Below are 9,775 nucleotides of genomic sequence, written 5' to 3' on the forward strand. Positions count from 1 at the left end.
TTGGATGGCATCACTGACACAATGGACATGGGTTTGGGTGGACTCCGGGAGTTGGTGATGGACAGGGAGGCCTGGCGTACTGTGGTTCATGGGGTCACAAAGAGTCCGACACGACTGAGCAACTGAACTGAACTGAAACAGGATCCTGTAATGCTCCAAGAAAAATGCTATACAGGACATTATTTGGTCAATTGACAAAACTGGAATATGATCAATACATTAGACAAAAAGTTAAATTTAATTAAGTGAATAATTGTACTGAAGATTATGAGAACACCATCTCTTAGGAAACACATACTTAAGTATTTAGAGATAACGAAATGGCTTAGAAATTTTGTTTAGAGAAATAGAGAAAGCAAATGGATGAAAATGTTAACAGATGAATCCAGATATATGAATGCTCTATGTTATATTCCAGTCTTGCAACTTTCTGTAAGTGTGAAAACTAAAATATTTTTAAGTGACTTTTATTACCACCAAACTCACTTTAAAATCATTTTTGCTGACCTATTTGGTTATAGCTAAATAGAGAGCTTCAAAGACAAATTTGACCAAGAAAAAAAAAAGTGATTTAAAATTATCTAGTCAGGGGACCAAATAATAGCTGAGGAAGTTAAGCACCACTAGACCCACCATATAAGGAATTCCAAAGTGTGTTCTTCAAGAAGAAATAAATATGCTATTTAACATCATAGAAACATACAAATATGTAAAACTCATCAGTAAGTGTAAATATATAATCAAAGTCAGACTATCTAATATTGCAATGGTACATAAATTCCTTACGACTCTACTTCAAAAATTTGAAAATAAATATATAAAAAATAACTAACTATAATAATTTATTGTTGTACACAAAACAAATAAGATGCAAATTGTAATATCAAGCACCTAAAATCTGAGAGGAGGTGAGAAATATAAAGTTTATGTTAATTATCAAAGTTAAATTGTTATCAGCCTAAAAGAGGATGTAATAACTATAAAATCATTTACATATGAGTAGCCAGAAAAGTAAAATCTCCACTATGTATGCAAAAACTTATAATAAAATCAAAACATACCGCTAAAAAAATTCATCAAATTACAAGACAGCATGAGAAGAAGCAAGGAACAACGGATCTACGAAACAGTGAGAAAGCAATAAAATGGCAATAGCAAATCCTTATCAATAGTTACTTTGAAGTAAATGAATTAAATTATCCAGTCAGAAGACATAATAGCCAAATGGATTTTTTTAAATAAATTGAAAAAGAAAAATCAGGAGAACAGGATGGCGGGGGAGTAGGTGGCCATGGAGCATGTCTCTCTCCATGGATACATCAAGACTACAGATTCACACACACAAGTGCATGCAGAACACCAGCTGAGAGTGGACAGGAGTGCCTGACTAGTGGAAAGGAATATAAAAAACCACGCAAAACTTGGTAAGACAAAGGAACTAGGGAGAAAAATAGGAGTGTTAGTGGGACTTAACCTGGATGTCCTGATCCAACGTCGAGGTTGTAAATCCTATTATCGATATGGACTCTTGAATAGGATGGTGCTGTTATCCCTAGGGTAACTTGTTCCATTGATCAAATTTTGGGATCAATAAGTGATAGTGTGATTTGACTTGTGGGTCTAGTCTTTAAAATCGCTTGGAGGATTTTTTATTCTCCAAGGTCACCCCAGCCAAAACTGTTAGTCCAAAAAGAGTGTTATTCCCCCCTGGTGGTTGAGTTTACTTTCTTTGGACTAGTTAGTTAAAGCTCCATAAGGTCTTCTCGTCTTATTAGTCTATTCCTGCCTCTTCATGGGGAGGTCAATTTCACTGATTGGAAGTAAAAGACAGTAAAACCCTCGTGTGGTCATTCATACAAGTCCTTATTTAGAGAACAAATGATTATGCTACCTTTGCATGGTCAGAATACCACGGTGGTTCAACAATTTTCACTGGGCAGGCAGTGCCTCCAATACTGGGGATGCTGGAGGTGATGTTTTTGGTAAACAGGCAGGGTTTATGTTTCCCGAGTTTCTTTTACTTCTTTTAATCTTTCCTTAAGTGCATTCCTGTGTTGGATTAACAGTATAGTTAATAAATTGCTTATTATTGCATTATCTTTATTCACTATTAATAGTCAGAGTATTATCAGATACTGACTTAAACTTATGCAAGGAGAAGGTGTTTCTTGTTACTCATATTAACATTATCACTTCTATTTTTTAATAGATTAGTCCAGTATTAGAGATAGGAGTTGGTTATTTATTGTTGGGGTTAGTGTCATTTTTACTGTCATTTTTACTTTAATGCTTTCTTAATTGGTGGCTGTTTTTAGGCTTACTATGGTGTTGTTGGATCTTACTCTCTAATTAAGACTGTATCTGTTTCTAAAAGGCTGTACCTTTTTAGACTAACTTTTAAAAATACAGTGGGATCTATTTGGATTTTTTGGTATCTTTAAAGCTGAACCAAGATTCATTTTCTGGACAACCAGCTATCACCAGGTTCGTTAGGCGTGTCACCTCTACTTACAAATCTTCTCACTATTTTGCCACATAGATGAGTTGGTTCTTGATAAACTGTTCATAAGTAGCTCCTCTGGTTTTGGGTCACTTAGCTAAAATTCATTTTGTTAAGTCTTATGCTAGCTAATTCATTATGCAAAATGTTCAAGGGATAATCTTTGCTTTTTTGTACTTTAATTTTTTCTTTTATCATTCCCTTGTGGTACTTTCTCTATAGCACCATGTTTAAAATTTCTATCTCCTATACTTTAAATCAGAGGGTAAATGTTTTATTTTATCTTATTTTGGTCATTTAATTAGGAATAGAGTTATGGGCTAGGTTTAGTTCGAGATATTCATAATATGTGAAATCTTCTAGGTGTAAACTAGGTGCTTTTTTTAAGCTATATCTTGGTTTGTCCAAGCACACTTTCCAGTATGCTTACCTTGTTATGACTTGTCTCCTCTCATATAGTTGATATATGTGAATAGGTTTAAGTGCATCATTTTTATTTGAGGAGGGTAACGGACAGTGTGTGCCTGCTTCATGGCCTAATTCAACTAAGCACTCTATTCTTAGTTTACTACTAAATCCTCCTTTGGTTATTAGTTTCATAACTTTTGTATTGGGTTTTCTTAAAATAGCTCATTTCTTCCTATTCCAGAGGTTACACCTTGACCTAACATTTTTATGTACTGTTATTGTGCTTTCTGTTATTCCTTTTTAGGGTTTGCTGAAGATGGCAGTATATAGACTGTATTAGCAAGGATTGGTGAGGTTCATCAGGGTTTATTGATTATAGAACAGGCTCCTCTAGAAGGGTATAAAGCACCGCCAAGTCCTTTGAGTTTTAAGCTGTTGCCAGTAGTACTCTGGCGAATAATTTTGTTTGTACAATTATTTGTGTTATGGGGTCATACAGAGTCAGACACGACTGAAGTGACTTAGCAGCAGCAGCAGCAGCAGGGCTAAGCATAGTGGGGTATCTAATCCCAGCTTGGGTCTTAGCTATAGTGTATCAGCTATTATAGAGTTACTTTCATCATTTATTTCTGTTATAATTATGGCTTTTTACAGCTTAATTAGAATTAAACTCTATTTGGTGTAATGCTTTAGCATGCTTTACGCCATATTCCTGTTAACTTGGGCTAATTGTATGAGCACAGTGGCTGGCACGAGATTTACCAACCCTAATCAATATAACTTAGTCAAACTTTCATTTATGGCTTAATTTTTATCACTGCTCTCTCCCGTGGGGGTGTGGTTAAGCAAGGTGTCATGGGCTACAGGTGTGTGCTTGATACCAGCTCCTCTTAGTCTTATTGACCCAGAGGGCATTCTCACCCGGGTGTGGATACTTGCATGTGTAAGTTTATTGAAAGTCAACAGGAAGGCTGGGACCAAACCTATGTGTTTATGGAGTTGATATACTCATCTAGGCATTTTCAGTGTCTTGCTTTAGCATTTAAGCTACATTAACTACACGTCATAGGGCAGACCCAGGCACTTATATACTTACTTTATTTGGAATGCTAATTTGAGTATTGAAAGTGCAATGAATTTAAATAAGTATCTAGGGGGGAGCATGTTAAAAATGGTGGTAGATATTTAAGGCGGGTGGAGAATGGGTGGGGGGAAATGGTTGACATGTGTAATGTAATGTCTATGTCCCATGACCATTGACTGTGATGCTCATGCCTACCATTACGGTGATGTTTAAGATGCAGTTAAGTCCAGCTACAATACATGCTCTGGGTCAGGGCCTCATACAGCCACAGCTCAGTCCAAGCATCCCCCAAAATTAAAAAATACCAAATGCATGACATCACAGTTATGTGTGAGCATGAGCTGATTAGCCATTAGTCCATCGAGATGTCTTATTTAAGGGGAAAGAATGGGTGATTCTAGATGAGATGGCCCTGAAGAAAGAACCAGATGTCTGATAAAGTTCATTAAATAGCAACTCCCACAATTCACGGGCCTAGAGCGAGAAGAGGGATACCTGCCAAGTGGGTTGCTGGTTTCACGTGGCATGGTGATCAAGCTTGTGATCTAAGGGGCAGGATACGCATGTTGACGAGGATGGATTTGACTTAATGCACTATGTGCGATCAATGACTACATGTATTATGTATTATTAATAATAGAATGTACTTGCTTATAGGCATGGGGCATATAATATAATGTACTATATATACATAATTATATCCTATTACATTAATATTATGTATGTACCCATGTGCAAAGTAGCATTTCATGCACTAACATGCATGAAAATATGTACATACTATTAATGGTAGCAGGACTATAATATGTGGTTGTGAAGTGTGAAATTTGTGTTAGGTTGTTGAAGCTTTTGGAAAATTTAATACTAATGAGATTCTTGGTATTTGTGGGGCTATATTAATAGTTTTTCAGGAAATAGTTTAAATAGAACTTCAGCTTTGGGTGTTGATAGTGGGGCTATAGCTTCTTCCTTGAGTCTTAAGGAGGTTCGTTGTTCTCCTTTTCTGGTTTACAAGAAACTACATTTCTACAAACTACTTTGTATACTACAAAGACTTGTCTTCATTTTAAGAGATTGTTTTCGATTATGCTAGCTATTGGTATTAGTACTAGGATAAGGAGGAAATATATAATAGAAGCTAGTTGTCCAAAGATGATGTATGGGTGTTTGACTGGCTGTCCTCCAATTCACATGAGTGTTAGTAGGTCTGCTACTAAAATTCAGAATAGACATTGACTGAATGGTCAGAATATCATACATCGTTGCTTAGATGTGTGGAGTAGGGGTATAAGGATTAGGATTAGGATGGAGAGAACTAAGGCTAAGACTCCTCCTAGTTTGTTAGGGATTGATTGTAGAATTGCATATGTGAATAGAAGTACCACTCAGGTTTGATGTGAGGGGGTGTGTGGAGTGGATTTGCTGGGGTGTAATTGTCTGGGTCTCCAAGTAAGTTGGGTGTGAATAATACTAATTGTATTAGGGCTAAGACTAGTAGTAAGGCACCTAGGATGTCTTTAACGGTATAGTAGGGAGGGAATCGGAAAAGGTGATGGCACCCCACTCCAGTACTCTTGCCTGGAAAATCCCATGGATGGAGGAGCCTGGCGGGCTGCAGTCCATGGGGTCGAGAAGAGTTGGACACGACTGAAGTGACTTAACAGCAGCAGCAGCAGGGGTGGGAATGTTTTGTCTGCATCTGATGAAATTCCCGTTGGGTTGTTAGATTCTGTTTTTTGGAGAAAGAGTAGGTGGACTGTGGCGAGTGCTATGATGATGAATGGGAGGATGAAGTGGAAGGCAAAGAATCGGGTAAGGGTTGCTTTGTCTACTGAAAATCCCCCTCAGATCCATTCGACTAAGCTTGTACAGATATATGGAATTGCTGAGAGATGGTCAGTAATGACTATTGCTCCTCAAAATGATATTTGTCCTCACAGTAGGACATATCCTATAAATGCTGTGGCTATCACTGCAAATAGGAGAATTACTCCGAAGTTTCATGTTTCTAGGAAGGTGTACGATCTGTAGTATAGGCCTCGTCCTACATGTATAAATAGGCAGATGAAAAACATTGATGCTCCATTTGCGTGTATATATCGGACAATTCAGCCACAGTTGACGTCTCAGCAAATGTGAGTGACAGAAGAGAATGCTGTTATTGTGTCGGATGTGTAGTGCATTGCTAGGAATAGGCCTGTTAGGATTTGTAGAACTAGGCAGATACCTAGTAGGGAGCCAAAGTTTCATCATGATGAGATGTTTGATGGGGCTGGGAGATCAACAAATGCATTGTTTACAATTTTTATTAATGGGTGGGATTTTCAAATGTTGGTCATTAGTGTTCTTGTAGTTGAATGACAATGATGGTTTTTCATATCATTAGTCGTGGTTAGATTCCATGAAAGAATAATGATAACATACATTGTATTTATTTTAAGTATTATTTTTGTGATTGGTTTTGTAGGGTTTTCTTCAAAACCTTCACCTATTTATGTGGGGCTAGGCCATGAAATTAAAAGATGCTTACTCCTTGGAAGAAAAGTTTTGACCAACCTAGATAGCATATTGAAAAGCAGAGACATTACTTTGCCAACAAAGGTCCGTTTAGTCAAGGCTATGGTTTTTCCACTAGTCATGTATGAATGCGAGAGTTGGAATGTGAAGAAAGCTGAGCACTGAAGAACTGATGCTTTTGAACTGTGGTGCTGGAGAAGACTCTTGAGAGTCCACTGGACTGCAAGGAGTTCCAACCAGTCCATTCTAAAGGAGATCAGCCCTGGGTGTTCTTTGGAAGGAATGATGCTAAAGCTGAAACTCCAGTATTTTGGCCACCTTAGGCAAAGAGTTGACTCATTGGAAAAGACTCTGATGCTGGGATGGATTAGGGGCAGGAGGAGACGGGGACGACAGAGGATGAGATGGCTGGATAGCATCACCGACTTGATGGATGTGAGTTTGAGTGAACTCCGGGAGATGGTGATGGACAGGGAGGCCTGGCGTGCTGCGATTCATGGGGTCGCAAAGAGTCGGACACAACTGAGCGACTGAACTGAACTGAACTGAACTGAGGGTTGATTGTGGTGGAGTTGGTTGTGGTATCGTATTAAATTTTGGTGGGTCTTTCTTGGGTTTAATGGTTTTCTTAATTTATTTGGGGGTATAATAGTGGTTTTTGATTATACAATGGCTATGGCTACAGAACAGTACCCTGAGATTTAGGTCTCTAATAAGACTGTTTTAGGGCCATTTATTACTGGTTTGTTAATAGAATTTTTGATAGTTTATTATGTGTTGAAAGATGAAGAGGTGAAAATTGTATTCAAATTTAATGGTTTAGGGGATTGAGTAATTTATGATACAGGCAACTCTGGGTTTTTTACTGAGGAGGCCATGGGAACTGCAGCTTTGTATAGTTATGGTACTTGGCTAGTTATTGTAACTGGTTGATCTTTGTTAATTGTCTTTGTTAATTGGTGTTGTGGTTATTATGGAGATTACTCATGGAAATTAAATAGGATTATACTGATGGGGATTATAACTAGGAAGGAGAGGAAATACAGCTTGATTAGGCCCTTTGGGCTTGTAACCACGGTGGATGTTTTTATTTGAATTAGCGAGGTAGTTTTTGGTAAGATATTTTTTAATCAGATTAGGTCTAGAAGGGAGGACGCTGATTTTTGGCTTGTCGTTAGGTTTATGTAAGGGGTCAGGTGGTGTATGATTGTGGGAAAATATCCCAATAGGTTGGAGAATTTGAAGGCACTCGATGGATAATTAAATTTTAGGTTTGGGGTTGTGTTGCTAATTTCTAGTGCTAGAATAAAGCCTAGGATTGTTACTGCTAGAGCTATTATTTTTAGATAGTAAGGTATGGTTATTTGGGGGACTGTTGTTGGAGAAATATTGTTAGAGATAACAAATCTTGTGAAAAGGCTTCCAATTAGTAGGCATTTGATGGAGTTAATTAGAAGGGGATTGTTTTCATTGATAATGAATAGGGTTGGGAATTGGAGTTGTTCTAGAAGTGCAAAGAAGATAATATGAGTACTGTAGATGGCTATGAAAGAGGTGGCAACTAGTGTTATGAAAAGGGCTCAGGCGTTGATACATGACATGTTGGCAGCTTCGATGATCAGATCTTTGGAGTAAAATCCAGTAAGAAAGGCATTCCTGTTAGTGCAAGACTGCCAATGATGAGGGCTGTTGTGGTTAATGGTATAGCTTTGAATAGGCCTATTTTTTGGATATCTTGTTCGTTATTTAGACTGTGAATAATAGAACCAGAGCATATGAATAACATGGCTTTGAAGAAGCCATGGGTGCAAATATGGAAGAATGCTAGGTAGGGCTGTTTAATGCCAATTTTTACTATTATAAGGCCTAGTTGGCTGGATGTAGAGAAAGCAAAAATTTTCTTGATGTCATTTTGGGTGAGGGCACATATTGCTGTGAATAGCGTGGTGATAGCCCCTAGGCATAGTATAATGGACTGGGCGTATTTATTGTTCTCTATTAGTGGGTAAAAGTGGATTAGTAAGAAAATGCCTGCTACTACTATTGTGCTTGAGTGGAGTAGTGCTGAGACGGGGGTGCAGCCTTCTATTGGAGGGTAGTCATGGATGTAAGCCAAATTGGGCAGATTTTCTGGTGGCAACCAGTACGAGGCCTATTAGAGGCAGGATGGAGTTGTCTGGGTTTAATATGAAAATTTGTTGGAGGTTGCAGGTGCTGAGGATAGTTAGGAATCATGCTATTGCTAAAATAAATCCGATGTCACTGATGCGGTTATACAGGATTGCTTGTAAGGCTGCTGTGTTTGCATCTGCTCATCCTTATCATCATCCGATGAGCAAGAATGATATAATTCCGATGCCTTCTCCCCCAATGAATAATTGAAATAAGGTTGTTGATGGTAACAAGGATAAGTATGGTGATGAGGTCACTTCAGTTCAGTCGCTCAGTCCAGTCCGACTCTTTGCGACCCCATGAATTGCAGCACGCCAGGCCTCCCTGTCCATCACCAACTCCCGGAGTTCACTCAAACCCACGTCCATCGAGTCAGTGATGCCATCCAGCCATCTCATCCTCTGTCGTCCCCTTCTCCTCCTGCCCCCAATCCCTCCCAGCATCACAGTCTTTTCCAATGAGTCAACTCTTCGCATGAGGTGGCCAAAGTACTGGAGTTTCAGCTTTAGCATCATTCCTTCCAAAGAAATCCCAGGGCTGATCTCCTTTAGAATGGACTGTTTGGATTTCCTTGCAGTCCAAGGGACTCTCGAGAGTCTTCTCCAACACCACAGTTCAAAAGCATCAATTCTTTGGCACTCAGCTTTCTTCACAATCCAACTCTCACATCCATACATGACTACTGGAAAAACCATACCCTTGACTAGACTGACCCTTGTTGGCAAACTAATGTCTCTGTTTTTGAATATGCTATCTAGGTTGGTCATAACTTTCCTTCCAAGGAGTAAGCGTCTTTTAATTTCATTGCTGCAATCACCATCTACAGTGATTTTGGAGCCCAAAAAAATAAAATCTGACACTGTTTCCACTGTTTCTCCATCTATTTGCCATGAAGTGATAGGACCAGATGCCAAGATCTTAGTTTTCTGAATGTTGCTCAGCCATAAAAAAGGAACATATTTGAGTCCGTTCTAATGAGGTGGATGAACCTAAAACCTATTATATAGAGTGAAGTAAGTCAGAAAGAGAAAGATAAGTATCATATTCTAACACATATATATGGAATCTAGAAAAATGGTAATGAAAAATGTATT

At 38.4% G+C, this 9,775-nt stretch overlaps 2 long non-coding RNA genes across 2 annotated transcripts; one reads left to right on the top strand and one right to left on the bottom strand.

Moving 5' to 3' along the window:
• The first annotated feature begins 1,568 nt into the window (after positions 1-1,568).
• LOC120854069 lies at positions 1,569-7,904 on the top strand. The gene is made up of 3 exons (XR_005718911.1): positions 1,569-1,683; positions 6,710-6,719; positions 7,894-7,904. It is a non-coding gene; the product is annotated as an uncharacterized LOC120854069 (long non-coding RNA).
• On the bottom strand, positions 6,331-7,376 carry LOC120854068. Its single transcript, XR_005718910.1, has 2 exons — positions 7,061-7,376; positions 6,331-6,494 (listed from the first exon to the last, which is right to left on the bottom strand). It is a non-coding gene; the product is annotated as an uncharacterized LOC120854068 (long non-coding RNA).
• Positions 7,905-9,775: the final 1,871 nt, after the last annotated feature.

The sequence above is a fragment of the Oryx dammah genome, unplaced genomic scaffold, assembly GCF_014754425.2.
Source record: "Oryx dammah isolate SB20612 unplaced genomic scaffold, SCBI_Odam_1.1 HiC_scaffold_27, whole genome shotgun sequence".
NCBI lineage: Eukaryota > Metazoa > Chordata > Mammalia > Artiodactyla > Bovidae > Oryx > Oryx dammah.